Source organism: Erythrolamprus reginae, chromosome 4 (assembly GCF_031021105.1).
Source record: "Erythrolamprus reginae isolate rEryReg1 chromosome 4, rEryReg1.hap1, whole genome shotgun sequence".
NCBI lineage: Eukaryota > Metazoa > Chordata > Lepidosauria > Squamata > Dipsadidae > Erythrolamprus > Erythrolamprus reginae.
In genome coordinates, this window is record NC_091953.1 from 77227621 (window position 1) to 77243382 (window position 15762).

The 15762-nt window shown below is 39.0% G+C and overlaps 1 protein-coding gene across 3 annotated transcripts in view; it reads right to left on the bottom strand.

The window, feature by feature from the left end:
- Positions 1–15762, bottom strand: part of POLA1 (DNA polymerase alpha 1, catalytic subunit) — an 801468-nt gene that overhangs the window by 552733 nt on the left and 232973 nt on the right. The window lies entirely within an intron of this gene.

Consider the following 15762-nt stretch of genomic DNA (forward strand, 5'->3'; position numbering starts at 1 on the left):
AAAAATTTCCCCATAACTTAAAATATTCTGAATCTTCTTTCCCTTCTAATTTTTTCGACATCCTGTCCATCTCTACACCTGGCACCTTTTTAATTATCATACCTTCTTCCAGTATTTTATCAGATTTCCATTGTTGGGCGTAAGCTATCCTAGCCGCTGTCAAAATATGAATGACCAAATATCTTACTTCTTTTTAAATTTTTTTGTTGAAAATACCCAATAAATATAATTCTGGGGGTTTTTTTTCCAGTTTTTCCTTTATTATCTCTTTTAACCAATCAGCTACCTTGTTCCAGTAATTTTGTGCCTTTAGACAAGACCACCATTTGTGATAGAATGTGCTTTTTTCTTTTTTGCATTTCCAGCATAACGGAGAGATTTTCGGGAACATTTTGGATAGTCTTTCCAGTGACAGGTGCCACCTGTAAAACATCTTATACTGGTTTTCCTTGAAAAGAAATTTATTCCCACATTATTAAATTCCTGAATATCAAAATTCATGAAAGACATGAATAATAACTGTTTAACAGCTTTGAGCATGATGGAGGAATTCTATGTGAGTTTTTTGTTTTGTTTTTTAAATCAAGCCCACACAAACCTAGTCAGTCAAAAGCAAGGCTTCGGCATAACAAGCTATGGAACAAACTTGCTACAAGATGCCAGATTCACCAGTTTCTCCAATCACCACTATCCCAGCTGCAGATGAACCAGTGGAAAGAGCACCTCTGATCTGAGTTACATGCCATTAGTATATCAGCACCCACAGAAAAGGGTCAAGCAGCAGATCAGATTCCTGTCAGCTGCAGAAAGTGCTGACACTTAAGCTGTTTAAAGGTTTCTTATTCTTCAGTTGGAAAATTAAAAGGCAGGCTCAAGGACACATATAGTTTTGTCAACCAGACTACCATGTATATCACATAGAAACATAGAAGAAACATAGAAGATTGATGGCAGAAAAAGATCTCATGATCCATCTAGTCTGCCCTTATACCAGTGTTTTTCAACCAGTGTGCCGTGAGACATGGTCAGTGGGCCGTGAAGCTCAGAGAGAGAAAGAAAACAAGAGAGAGAGAAAGAGAGAGAGAGAGAGAAAGAGAGAAAGAAAGAGAAAGAGAGAGAGAGAGAAAGAAAACAAGAGAGAGAAAGAGAGAACAAGAGAGAGAGAAAGCAAGAGAGAGAACAAGAGAGAGAGCAAGAGAGAAAAAGAAAACAAGAGAGAGAGAGAAAGCAAGAGAGAGAGAAAAAGAAAGAAAGAAAGAGAACAAGAGAGAGAAAGAAAGCAAGAGAGAGCAAGAGAGAGAGAAAGAGAGAGAAAGAAAGAAAGAGAGAAAGAGAGGGAGGGAAGGTGGGAGAAAGACATAGAGGGAGGTAGGGAGAAAGAGCAAAAAAGGGAAGAAGGAAGGGAGAGAGAAAGAAAGGGATGGAGAGAGAGAAAAAAGAAGAAGGGAAAGAAAGAGGGAGGGAGAGAGAAATAGAGCGAAAGGGAGGAAGAGAGAGGAAAAAATTTTGTCCAAACTTTTTTTAGGGGCCCTCCCCCCTCAATGTGCCCCAGGGTTTTGTAAATGTAAAAAAAAATTGCCGTGGATCAAAAAAGGTTGAAAATCACTGCCTTATACTATTTCCTGTATTTTATCTTAGGATGGATATATTTATTCCAGACATGTTTAAATTCAGTTACATATTAGAGTCCTCTTAATTCAACATACCCCAATTAATAAATTTCTCCTAACCAAGTATCTTTAAAAAGTGCAATGGTCAAAAAAATTATATGACCCCAAACAAGTCACATTTTAGAATCTTATCCACCGAAAACTCTACAATGCAACTTTAATTCTGATTTTTTTGTACATTTATTTATTACTTGGATTTGTATTAGTTGAAGAGCTAGAATTCAATTCTATTACTCTGGAACGCAGAGATATCTGTTAAAATATGCTGTGATCCTACTTTCTTTCTGCACCAGACCCTCTTAACCTAGAAAATTCAGACAGCTTTTAGGATCCTCTCTATTTCACTTTTCTAATACACAAAAATTCCTCCAAAATATTTTCTTTTCTTTATTTGTTGTTGAATATGTCAAATTAAAGGAAATTCCACATTATAGGTAGTTTTTGGAAATTTCCTTCCCGTTATAATCACAAATCCACACAAAACAGGAAACGCAAAAACTCACTAGAATAGTCATCATATCATGTTGAGCCTTATAATAACCAATATTCAGAATTGCAACTAGAAGTGAATCATCAAAAACCATCAAAATTTAAATAAAAGTAATGTACTCTATAAAAGAAGTGCTAAAGCCTTCACAGTTCCACTTTAAACCAATGGTAAGCCTCTTCAAATAAACAAACCAACTTGTTTTGTAAAAAGCTGATGGTTACTAAAAGGGATTCAAGACAACTGAGTATTTCAGAAGCTGTTATGCTATGTGCTCCAAAGACCAAAGTGTTAATTAAGGAAAGCTTATGTGACAGTTTCAGAAAGATGAGTATTCAATTTGTATCTGCAATACCATCTTACCTGCTTACAGTTTCAAAAGGCTAACATAAGCTAGTGAAAAGAATATTGAACCTCGACTGTGGGAAACCAAAGCTGATATCACCATTCAGGTATAGGAATGTCTACCTGCCACTATTTCTGTATCTATATCTAGCCGCTATTTCTCACTCTGAATTACAATTGAAAAACTAATTTGATGGAATAAATTTGTGGGTATCAAAATAATACTGTCAATTTAGTTTGTCAGACCAAATTAAATAACTCATATAGTCAGAATTTTAAGTATCGTGTTTCCCTCAAAATAAGATCCTGTCTTCTTTTTTTTTTAATCCTGCAAGGCACTCAAAAGCCAGATTTGGCTTGTTATTAGGGGATGTCTTATTTTGGGGGGCTGGGGTGGGAAGGGTACACACAATCTAAAATGGATTTTTCATTTTTGTTTCTTTAAAATTAACATGTATACTCTATTTTATAGTTTTGTTTTAATCCAAGAAGACAAATATCCTTTTCATCTTAATCCAAGAAGATAATTATCCTGCCTGTAATTATAAACAAGTATGAACTATGAAATGTGTATAAATTGTATTGTCCAGATCAGAGGTGGGTTCCTCCCAATTTGCACCAGTTCTGTTGGTGCCCGTCCATGGACACTTCCATCTGTTTTTTGGAAATTTGTTTTTTAAAATTTGCTGGTTTTTGCTTCTGCACATGCACAGAAGCTGAGTTTTCGGAACCACACATGTGCCGCCATCTTATTTTTTGCTCTTTTTTTGCTCTTTTTTGCTTGTTTTTCGGCACTTCACAGGTGCATGCCTACATGATGCAGGAGGAAGCGAACCAGTGGCAAGGAAACTTAGAACCCATGCCTGGGGCGCATCCTATGCTGAGTACTTTATTCAGTTCTGAATGCTACATTGAAGAAAAACAGAAAGAAAGAAGACGAACAAGAATGATCAAGAGACAACAGATTCTTGACCCAGATATAGGCAACAACATATTTGAATTTTATTATTTTATGAACCATTAATAGTGTCACACTTTAAAATGGACGCATTCACTCAAAAACCAACAGAGATCAAGTGCCTAGTCTTATTAGTCAAATCAGCCAGAAAATTCACTTAATACTTGTAAATCAGTTTTAAGGAATTTTGAAGATGCATTCACATGTCTTAATCCCGATGCCAAAACTACAATCATTCAATGAAGAATACTATTATTGCTGCTTCAAATAAATTCAACATTTTAGCACAATTTCATAGATGTCTGAAATAAAAATATATTTATACATGAATCACGCTGCCAAAAATACAGTAGTTTCAGTAACCTTCAAAATGATTACATGTAGTTTATGTAAAATATCTCAATGAAAACCATTAACTTGAATTTTGTAATAGTTATCAACAGTCATTTTCCTTTCTTTTCTTATTCTTTCACATTTCTAAACATATTGTAAATCATTTTAAAAGTTGTAAAATAATCTTTCTTCCAGAAAACCAAATAAATAGGTCAAAAAGAATAGAAATCAATCACATATACAGGTCTCATTTATTCATTCATAGAAATAGATCAAACATCAAAAACTAATTTGTTGGATTCGGTATAAACCACAAATTAAACAGGATATGACTCTCCCAAAAAGTTTGGACACGCTTTCATCATTCTTAATGTTAGACTATATTAACAATATCTGATGAAAATTTGAATTCAGCAACTGCAACACACTGCCTTTCACTACTCATATATGTACTATGGAATTCTGGTTTACATGGAAAATCAAATGAGTACAGGCTTTAGTTTCTTTCCCATGCATTTAACTATAATTTACTGAATTGCAATAATTATCAATAAGTATTCCATGTATGTAAACAGCTTTGGAAATATGTGATTTTTATCCTCATGTTTCTATTATTTTAAGGCTGTAGTGTTACATATTGTTGTTTTAAAGAAAGTTCTGTTGATCAGTGTAGAATACATTATGAAAAAAAGCGTAGAATTGTCCTATATTAGGGTTAGATAAAATTTCATATTTTATTATGAATATTAACAAATATTTTCTTCTTTTTATGTAAAATGACTGATAATTATCTCAAGGATCAGTTCTTTACATATATATTCCCCATAAATAAGTGTGATAAAATGCATATTTAAAATTATAACTAAGTTGATGTACTACATACTAACAAAAGTTTTGTAAGATTTCCAACAGTACTATAAACTGTAATTAGGTGAAGCCTAAATTTTTAGTCAGCAATAGTTATTATATTAAACAGTAAAAAATTCTTAGTTGGTATAATTTAACAGTCCTCAATTTAGGCAGCAGCCAACTTTCAAGTTTGTCAAGTGCATCTATTGCAGAAAAAAGTATAAACGTCATAGCATACAGCTGTTGGTTGGCTTAAAGATGCATTTTGCTTTGGGAAATGTTTTCCCTGCTGGCGGTTTGCAAAGTATTTACTGTTACAACATGCAAGTGCTTTTTTCTTCTCACATCAATTCATAATGCATATGCACAAAAAACAAATTCCTTTTGTCATATATCTTTTTTGCATCCTTTTATGCCAATTCTCCCATATTTTAGTTGATTCATTTTCTTTTGTTCTCTTAATATCTCTAGTGATCTTATCCAATTCCACACATCTGTATATTTTTTTCTATGATTTGAGATTCCAAGGGTATATTTTTACTTTTCCAAATTTGCATGTAAGCTATTCTTGTAAAAGTAATTATATGTGTAATTAGGTATAGTACATGTTTGGGGTATTTTTTTTTCCAAATGTCAAGTAAGAATCCCTCTGGGGTGAATTCTATTTCTTTATCAGTAATTTCAACTAGCCAATTATGTATGGTCTTCCACACTGATTGCACTTTAGGGCACATCCACCACATATGGTAAAAGAACCGTTGTACCTACCTGAACGGTCTTCTCAGTGCACTGGAAGGAGAGTCCAACATGGGTATTTCACCAATCCTATTGGTAGAGACTGAGTTAACATTTACATATCAATTGAGCACCCCTCTGCTCTCCCCATGAGCCAGTTTTAAAAAACGAAAAACCATAGTAAGAGGATAACCAAGTTTTATTGTCAACAACTATTAACTGACTTAACTGCCCACTCCGGCGTCCCTGCACCCATAACAATACCGGGTGGGTTTGGACTCTCCTTCCAGTGCACTGAGAAGACCGTTCAGGTAGGTACAATGGTTCTTCTCCACTGCATCTGGAAGGAGAGTCCAACATGGGATATACCAGAGATTTAAGGCCCATGGGAGGGAGGTCTTGTCAGGGACGTTGGAGAGGAACAAACTCGTTGTAAAACACGTCTCCCAAAGGCTGCCTCTGCTGAAGCGAAGGAGTCCAACTTGTAATGACGTATGAAAGTCGAAGGCGCCAACCACGTTGCAGCCCTGCAGATGTCATCTATGGACGCCTGGGTGACCCAGGCCGCTGAGGTGGCCGCACTCCTCGTCGAGTGAGCTGTCACTCCTGCTGGTATGGGTTGGCCACGAGCCTTGTATGCCTCCGCAATACAGTCTCTGATCCAACGACTAATGGAGGTAGATGAAAGTCCAAGTCCCTGTTTATCCTGCGAAAAGGAGATAAACAATCTTTCCGTCTTCCGAAAGGTCTCTGTCTGTCTAATGTGTATCTTGACCGCACGGCGTACATCGATCTTATGCCAGCGTAATTCCGACGGATGACTGCCGTGGGTGCAAAAATCAGGAAGAATCAGTTCCTGTTTCCTATGGAACTCTGTGTTCACCTTCTGTATGAAAGAAGGGTCCAATCTCAACACTACCCTATCTGGATAGAAGATGCAAAGGTCGGGTCTTACCAACAAGGCAGATAATTCCGACACTCTCCGTGCCGACGTGATGGCCACCAGAAAGGCTGTTTTGATAGAAAGCAGTCGCAATGGTATGGATCTCAAAGGTTCAAACGGTGGCTTTGTTAATGCTCTGAGCACTAGCGTGAGGTCCCATAATGGAAACCTCCGAACCGGTGGAGAATGTTGGTTCGATGCTCCCCGCAAAAAGTCCTTCACCCAAGGATGGTAAGCCAAGGAGCATACTTCTGCTACATGTATCATGGTTGAAAGGGCCGCCACATGCCGCTTTAGAGTGTTAGGCACTAATCCACGTTCAATTCCCGCTTGTAGGAACTCCAGAACGGTAATCACCGAAGCCTTTCTATGGTTTATTTGTTGTTTGTCGCAGAAACCGCAAAAGGCCGCCCACATTGTCTGGTAGATCCGAGATGTAGATGGACGCCTTGCAGCCTGCATGGTGTCGATGACCTTCTCCGGTAAATTCAGTTGTCGTAGTCTGAGCCGTTCAAGTGCCAGACGGCCAGTTGAAGCCACTGGGGATCTGGGTGTTGCAGGTTCCCCTGGCTGAGGGCTATCATCTGGTCCGGAATTCTCCATGGAGGTGACACCGACTGTGCCACCAGATCGGAAAACCACGGGCGACGGGGCCAGTGTGGCGCCACCAGCAAGACCTCCGCCCTTTCCCTCAGGAGTTTTTCCACTACTCTTGGTATAAGGTTCGTTGGTGGGAACGCATAGAGTAGTCCCGGGGGCCAGGGTGTCAGAAGGGTGTTGACCTTCTCCGCTCCTGGTTCTGGAAAACGTGTGTAGAATCTCGGGAGTTGAGCGTTCTGGGCGCTTGCAAACAGGTCCACTAACGGGAACCCAAACCTGATCCCCATCTGCTGGAATAGGTTCGGGTCCAGTCTCCATTCTGATGGGTCTAAGGTGGACCGACTCAACCAGTCCGCCTGCGTATTGCTGACTCCTGCAATGTGCTCTGCTGACAGGGACCTCAGATGTTGTTCGGCCCAGTTGAAGAGGTTGCCCGTCTCTTCCATGAGGCGCTGCGACCTCGTGCCCCCTTGATGGTTCAAGTGAGCCCTGGTCGCGACATTGTCCGTGAGCACCAATACGTGCCTTCCATGAACCAGTGGTGTAAATGTCTGTAAAGCTAGAAAAACTGCTTTTAGTTCTAGAAAGTTTATGTTGACTGACGATAGGTCCTCTACCGTCCACAGGCCTTGAGCCATGTGGGCCCCAATGTGGGCACCCCAACCGGTAAGGCTGGCGTCGGTGGTCAGGATTATCTGGTCCCGTATTTGGAAGGGGGAGCCCCTGCCTATTGCGGGAGATGCCCACCATCTCAAGGATTCCCTGACCTTCTGGGGTAGGCGTACTTGCTTGTGGGAATGGCTCACCTTGGTTCTCTGAGCTGGAAGCATGAACCACTGTAGTGTCCTGATATGGTATCTGGCCCAGGGGACGATGCCAATGGCTGACACCAGGGTTCCCAGTATTTTTGATAGCAGTGATAATGGAACCGGTTTGTGCCGAATGCTGGTTACCAAACGACATATGTTGTCCTGCCTTTCTGGAGAAAGTGACACCGTGCTCGCCTGGGTGTCTATAATAGCTCCTAGGTGCAGTAGTTTGGTGGTGGGTGAAAACTGGCTTTTCTCCACATTGATGGTGAAGCCGTGGATTTCTTTTTTTTAAAAAAATATTTTTTTATTAATTTTTTCTTAAAATAAACAGACACACATACAAACATTAAACATAAAGTGGGGGTACATTTCCCCCGCTTCTCTTGAAAGTATAAATTCAAATACAGAAAAAGAATACATAATTGAATATATGTTGAATATTAAAAAGTCTAGTAAATTTGGGTTAGAATTTTCAAAATCTTAAGTACTATGCGTATATAAACTAAAATTCTTAATATGTTGCTTATACATAAACTAATATACCATAATCACCAAACAATACATTTAATCTAATTTTTACTACTATACGTGTATAAACCAAAATTCTTTATATATTGCTTATACATAAACTAATATACCATAATCATCAAACAATACGTTTAAACTAATTTTAACTACTATACGTATATAAACCAAAATTCTTAATATGTTGCTTGTACATAAACTACTATACCATAATCATCAAAGAATACATTTAAACTAATATTAACATTGTTATCACCTAGGTAAAAACAAATACAAAAGATTAACTAAAAATAAATTTGTATATCTTATTTTTTCTTGTCTATCCATTTATAAACATTGTTCCATGTTTCATAGAATTTAGTATCTTCTTGATCATTTAATCGTCTTGTCATCATATCCATTTCAGCGCAATCTAATATTTTGGCTATAACTTCTTCTTCCTTGGGGATTTCTTCCCCCTTCCAATTTTGCGCATATATTATTCTAGCCGCAGTTAGTATGTGTATAATTAAATAAAGAATTTCTTTCTTATAAGTCTGGTTGGTAATTCCTAATAAGTAAAATTCCGGGGTATTTTCTATATCTTGCTTTACTATTTCTTTTATTATTTTCTCTATCATCTTCCAGTATATTTTAGCTTTACCACATGTCCACCATTGATGGTAGTAGGTTCCTATTTCATTCTTGCATTTCCAACATAGTGGGGATGTTTTGGGAAACATTTTTGCTATCCTATTTGGTGGGAGATGCCACCTGTAGAACATTTTAATTTGATTTTCTTTTAATGAGACTGATTTAGTCATTTTCCAGTTATTAATCCAAACTTTCTCCCATGTGTCTATGTCTATTTCCTTGCCAATATTTCTGCACCATCTTATCATAGTGTCTTTTAAGGTCAACTCTATATTTTTATGAGCAATGAGGAATTTATATATTTTACCTATCATTTTTGTTGGATTGGTAGTGATTAGATTACTTAGCAAATTTTTACTTTTATTAAAAATATAAAGAGTTTTATCCTTCTGGTATCTAGATCGAATCTGGGCGTAATGCCACCAGTCTATTGTTATCCCTTCTTCTTGTAATTTAATCCTAGATTTTAACTTCATCTGGTCATTTAGTAATTCTTTATATCTAAAAAATATTTTCTTGTCTTTTATAGACTTCGGATGTGTTATTGCTTCTAGGGGGGCAAGCCATTCTGGGATATTTAAAAAATGATTTTTCCTTATGTCTTTCCAAACCTCTAATAGATACTTCCTTAATGTATGTCTTTTAAAATATGAGTGGTTTTTTTTCCTTGTCGTACCATATAAATGTGTGCCATCCAAGCATAAGATCATGTCCTTCTAGATTTAATATTCTTTTATTCTCTAGAGTTATCCAATCTCTAATCCATGTTAATGCGGCAGCCTGGTAGTATAATTTCCAATTTGGAAGGCCAAATCCTCCTCTTTCTTTGATATCTTCTAGACAATTTATTTTTATCCTTGCTTTTTTCCCTTGCCATATAAATTTTTTAACTAGATTTGTCAAAGTTTTAAAAAAGATTCCCCCTGGATTTATTGGAATTACCTGGAAGAGAAATAAGACCTTGGGTAAAATATTCATCTTAATTGTTGCAACTCTTCCTAGAAATGATATTTTCAGGTTATTCCACATTGCTAAATCTTTTTTAATTTCTGTTAGTAATTTTGTATAGTTATCATTTTTTAATGTTATTGTTTTCGCTGTTAGATTTATTCCTAGGTATTTTACTTTTTTAACAATCTTTATTCCGGAGATGTTTTCTAATTTGGTTTCTTGTGTTTTGCTCATATTTTTAGTTAAAAAATGTGTTTTACTTTTGTTTATCTTTAAACCTGCTACCTTTCCATATTGTTCAATAGCTTGCAGTAATGTGGGAACTGTTGTTATCGGTTCTTCAATTATAAACGTTAAGTCATCTGCAAAGGCTTGGACTTTATAAGTTTCATCTCCTACAGTTAGACCTTTTATTTTAGGATCTGCTCTTATTTTAATTAATAGAGTTTCAAGAATCATAATGAATAGCAATGGTGATATAGGGCAACCTTGACGAACTCCCTTGTTTATCTCAAGTATTGGTAGTTGGTTATTGTTCAATATTATATTAGTTGTTTGTTTTGAATAGATAGTATCTATTAAATTAACAAATTTTGGGCCAAATCTCATTTTATTTAATTGCATTTTTATAAATATCCAATTGACGTTATCAAAGGCCTTTTGGGCATCTAAGAACATTAAGGATGCTGTCTTACCTGGATATTGTTCATAGTACTCTAGTGTGTTTATAACTGTTCTGAGGTTATTTTTAATTTGTCTCCCTGGTAGAAACCCATTTTGATCTTGGTGTATTATTCCATTTATGACTCTTTTAAGTCTGTCTGCATAAATAGCAATAAATATCTTATAATCTACATTTAATAATGATATAGGCCTGTAATTTTTTATTTTTTCTGGCTCTGTGCCCGGTTTGTGTATTAAAGTTGTTAGTGATTCTGACCAAGATTTAGGAATTTTACCCTTGAGTCTACATAGATTGAAGATTTCTAACATGTTATTTCTTATTGTTTCATTTTCTATTTTATACCATTCTGCCGGTATGGCGTCTGGGCCCGTGGCCTTATTATTTTTCTGTTTTTTGATTATTATTAGGAGTTCTTCCATTGTTATTGGTCCATCCATGGTGGCCTGTTGGTCTTCTGTTATTTGTGGTAATTTTGAAGATTGTAAATAGTTAAAAACTTCATCTTCGCTAATATTATCTTTTGCATATAGATCTTTATAAAAATTATACACAATGTCTGCCTTTCCTTCTGTATCATATTTTATTATACCATCTTTGTCTTCTAGTTTTTTAATTAATTTTGATTGTCTCTGTTTTCTAAGTTTATATGTTAGCCATCTGCCTGGTTTATTTGCATGTTCAAAGTAGTGTTGCTTTGCTCTTTTAATTTTTTCAGTTATCTGATTTTGTTCTATGATTCTAATTTTATGTTTAATTACATTTATTTCTGTTTTTAAATCTCTATTCTTAATATGTTGCTGCGATAAAAATTCTAGTTGTTTTAATTCATTTATTAATTGTACATACTTTAATTTGTTTTCCTTGTTATATTTTGCTGTGTAGGATATTGTTAATCCTCTTATATAGGCTTTAACTGTATCCCATAAATTTTGTGGAGTGGTGTCTGAGTTTTTATTAATTTCAAAAAATATTTTTAATTCTTTTTCAATCCAATCCTTGTATTTATCATTTAAAATGTTTCTATTCATCCGCCAGTTATTCTGTTTATTATTCATTCTCATAGAGACCACTATTGGATTGTGATCAGCCCATGTATTGACATCTATCTCGACCTCTTTTACTTGTTCTGCTACCTTTTCGGTGCCCATACCATGTCTATTCTTGTCCAAATTTTATGGGGGTTGGAGTAGAAGGGATATTGTCTCTTGTGAGGGTATCTTTCCCTCCAGATATCATTTAATAATAGTTCCGCTTTCATTTTTTGAAAAGTACTAGGTAGTAAATTCCTTCTTGTTTTTTTACTTTTTTTCCTTTTATTGTTACCTCCCCCCCCCCTGAATGGTCTAGTTGTCTATTCGCGATAGCATTAAAATCACCAATTATTAATACATTTTCAATAGCTAGTTCTATTATTGTTTGGTGTAGATTTTTGTAAAATGTCATTTGATCTTCATTAGGGGCATAGATAGAAACAATAACTAGAGGTCTAGGTTCAATATCAACTTGTACAATCAATATTCTACCCTCATTATCCTTAAATATTTGTTTGGAATTTATAGAATTCTCAACATACATCACTACTCTTTTTTTTTTATCTGCTAATGCAGCATACATTTTTCCAATTTTGGGATTCAACAGTAATTTTGGGTTATTTTTTTTAATATGCACTTCTTGTAATATTGCAATTTGAGCATTTTGATTTCTGATTTTAGAAAAGATTTGTTTCCTTTTCCTTGGTTCATTAAGTCCATTAACATTTACAGAAAAGATTTTTAAGTCTTTACTTATTGTCATTTAGTAGGTTTTTTGGTTTCTCGCTGAGGTTGAACTCTTCTGGCACCTTGGTCCTGCTCAATTATCTGAGCAGTAGCCCCCAGATCTTCTTCTTGTTGGATTGCTGGTTTTTCCCCTAATTGCTGTTGTACTGATTGTTGTTGGACCGCTTGTTGTTTAGCTGTATGGTCCAGATGACTGATACCACTATTTTCAAAGAAGTACATGGCTTGGTCTATGTTTTCCAGTTTGTATCTTGTAGAACGCCAAGTCAGAGATAGGCCTTGTGGAATGAGCCAACGGAAAGTTATATTTTCTTTGATCAAAATTCTAGTTAGGAAGTGATAGTCTCTTCTGCTTTCTCTGACACTTTTTGGAACTTGTTTTAATATTTTTATTTCAATTCCTTGATGTTGGAGTTTGGAGTTTCTTGACCAGTGGAGTATGTCATCTCGCAAAGCTTTTCTTGTGAACTTGATGTGTATCTCTCTCGGAAGATTGTGGCGACGAATGTAGCTATTCGAAGTTCTGTAAACTTCATCGATTTCTTTCAGTAGTGCTGTGGGATCCTCTTGGAGTATTCCTCCAATAGTTTCAGCCATAGTCATTTTTAAATCTTCATCTTTTTCCTCTTTTATATTCTGAAATCTTAGCCCATACGAAGCACGTTGCATCTCCAACTGAGTGATTGATTCATCATATCTTCTATATCTTGCATCAGCTCTACCTTCAAGGTAGTCTTTCTTTTTTCGGTTTTATCAGACTTCTCTTCAACTTTTTTAACTCGGTCATCACTTTCTTGTAATGTTTGTTGTATCTCCTTTATCTGGTCTTTCATCTCTCCCATGTCAACTTTCAATTCAGCCATCTCCGTTTTAAATTCTGCCGTGGATTTCTAACATGTGAATGGTCTCGTTTAGGTCTCTCCTTGCTGTCGACGGAGACCTGGACAATATGATTATGTCGTCCAGGTAGGCCATCAGCCTGATGGACCATGCTCGTAAGTTGGCTGTCAGCACGTCCAGGAGCTTCGTAAACGTCCTTGGGGCCGATGAAAGGCCGAACGGCATGGCCCTGTACTGGTAATGTCTCCCTTCGGTACAGAATCGGAGAAACCTGCAATGTTCTGGGTGAATGGGAACATGCAAGTATGCTTCCTTTAGGTCTATGGATGTTAAAAAGTCCTGAGCTCGGATGGAAGCCAGAATAGTCTGCAGGGAGTGCATCCTGAACCTCCGGTATCTTATGAAGAGGTTCAGTTGCTTCAGGTTGAGGATTAACCTGCATCCCCCAGAAGCCTTGGGGACGATGAAAATCATTGAATAGAATCCCTTGCCTTCCTCCTGTTGGGGGACCTGTTCTATGGCTTGGATGTCTAACAGGTGCGTAATTTCCCTGCGCAATTGCAGTTTCTTTTGAGAATCCTTTATCCTTGGACTGTGTAAAAAACGGTTGGGAGGTGGTTGAATGAATTCCAACCTGAGTCCCTGTGTAACCGTAGCCAGAGCCCATTTGTCGGAGGAAGTCGCATGCCAGGTGGCGTTGAAGCCCTGTAGTTTCCCTCCTATGGGCTGAGGGGTGACCGAGTCACTTCGTACGTTTGAACCCTCTTTGGTTGCCTCCACGAAAGGGCCTTCTGGATTGTTGGTAGCCCCTCGGTCTGTCCTGAAAAGAGCCTCGGTCACTCCTATAGGACTGTTGATTGTATTGGCCCTGGGCAAAGGGCCGCTGGTTTTGGGTGGAGCCGGAAGCTGGGTCCCAACGAAAGGACTGGCGTCTCGAGTATGGCGTGGACCTTCGGTCCTGTCGTCTATTGGCCCTGGGAAGTACCTTCCTCTTATCTTTGTCCTCCACTAGGACTTTCTCCAGCAAATCCCCGAAGAGCGTTGAGCCTTGGAAGGGGCCAGAGGCCAGTCGCCACTTAGATTTAAGATCTGCCTGCCAGTTCCTTAGCCACAGGAGACGGCGAGACGATAGCGTGGTTGCCATGCTTCTGGCGGAAAGCTTGGCCGCATGGAGAGTGGCATCCGCGGAAAATTCCGCCGCTGCCAACAGCTTACTCAAATCTTGGCGAAGGCGGCCGTCTTCGGGTCCCAGGCGGGATTGCATCTCCTGGATCCACAGCATCGATGCCCGGTTAAGGAATGACGCTGCGGCGGCTGCCCTGAATCCCCAGCCGGACATCTGGTGTGCTTTGCGCAGCAATGTCTCCGCCTTCCTCTCCTCCGGTTTCAGACTGTCACCGGTCTCTGAGGGCACCAATGTGCTGGAGACAAGCGTCACGACTGGCTGATCGATGGGGGGAAATTCGAGAAGTTTCTCCACCTCCTCATTGAAAGTATAGAATTTTCTCTCAAGATTGGAAGGCCCCTGAGCCGCTGCTGGGCTCTGCCAGGGCCTCTTGATCCCCTTCACGAAAATATCTGAGGCAGGGAAATGGTCGGACTCGGTCTGAGGCTCCTCTAGTAGGGTGGCCGAAGTTTTGCCTGTATCTGTGGTCTCCGTTGCCCTTGCTGAGCCAGGTAGATTCATCACCTGTTTGGCCTTGTATAGTAAGGTTCTAAAGAGAGCCGGTTTAAACAGGCCAACCGTGGGCGTCGGTTCTGGTGTTGTCTCATCCTCTGAGAGGCCATCCTCTCGGTCACTGTCCTCACACTGAGCCAGTTCCTCTAACAAGGACCCCAAACCCGAGGGGGGCGGTGCCAACCATGATCCCTTCATTTGTGGATGCCTGCCATACTGTTGAGCCCCCGTTGCAATGCCCTGCGAATATGCATTAGCGATAATGTCCTGCAGGTCTGGGGGTATGTTTTGCAACGCACCTGATTGTGATCTCAGGCCAGCTGCCGTGGGGGTAAAGGTGGCTGATGGCCCCTGGGAGCTTCTCCCTGAGTGTCCCGCTGACCCTGGTCTGGCCCAGGAGGTGCTGGGCGATGGCATGACCGGAGGGAGGGGCAGGAATTGTCTGTCCGGTGACCAATCCTCTGCAGTAGGAACCCCAATCGGTCCAAATGTGGATGGGGGTGTCACGGGATCTGAGCGTTGTCTCTGGGCGAGAGGTAGCCCCCCTGGAGATGCTTGTACAGCTGCTTCCAGCTTCTTTTCAAGTGCCTTTATGCGCTTTTCAGCCTCCTTAATGGAGGAAGAGGAGGCAGAAGAGTGGGAGGTTTTGGCTTTTTCTTTGCCTTTCCCCTTGCCCTTATCCTTTGGTGGCGCAGGGGAGCCAGGTTTGTCATTTCCCTGGTGGGCCTCCAAAGTACTCACGATAACAGAACAATACTGGCAGAGCCACGCTGTTGCTCTTTCCACCTCCAAACTGCCTCGTCAGGGGCTCAAAATGGGGTTGCCGCCTTGCTGGCACTCCGTGCCTGCGCACTAGGACCCTCCGATCCTTTCGCGCTCTGTTCCCTTTGAAGGCGCCGCCTTCGCTCCAATTTATAGCCTGCCGCGTCATAAAAACATG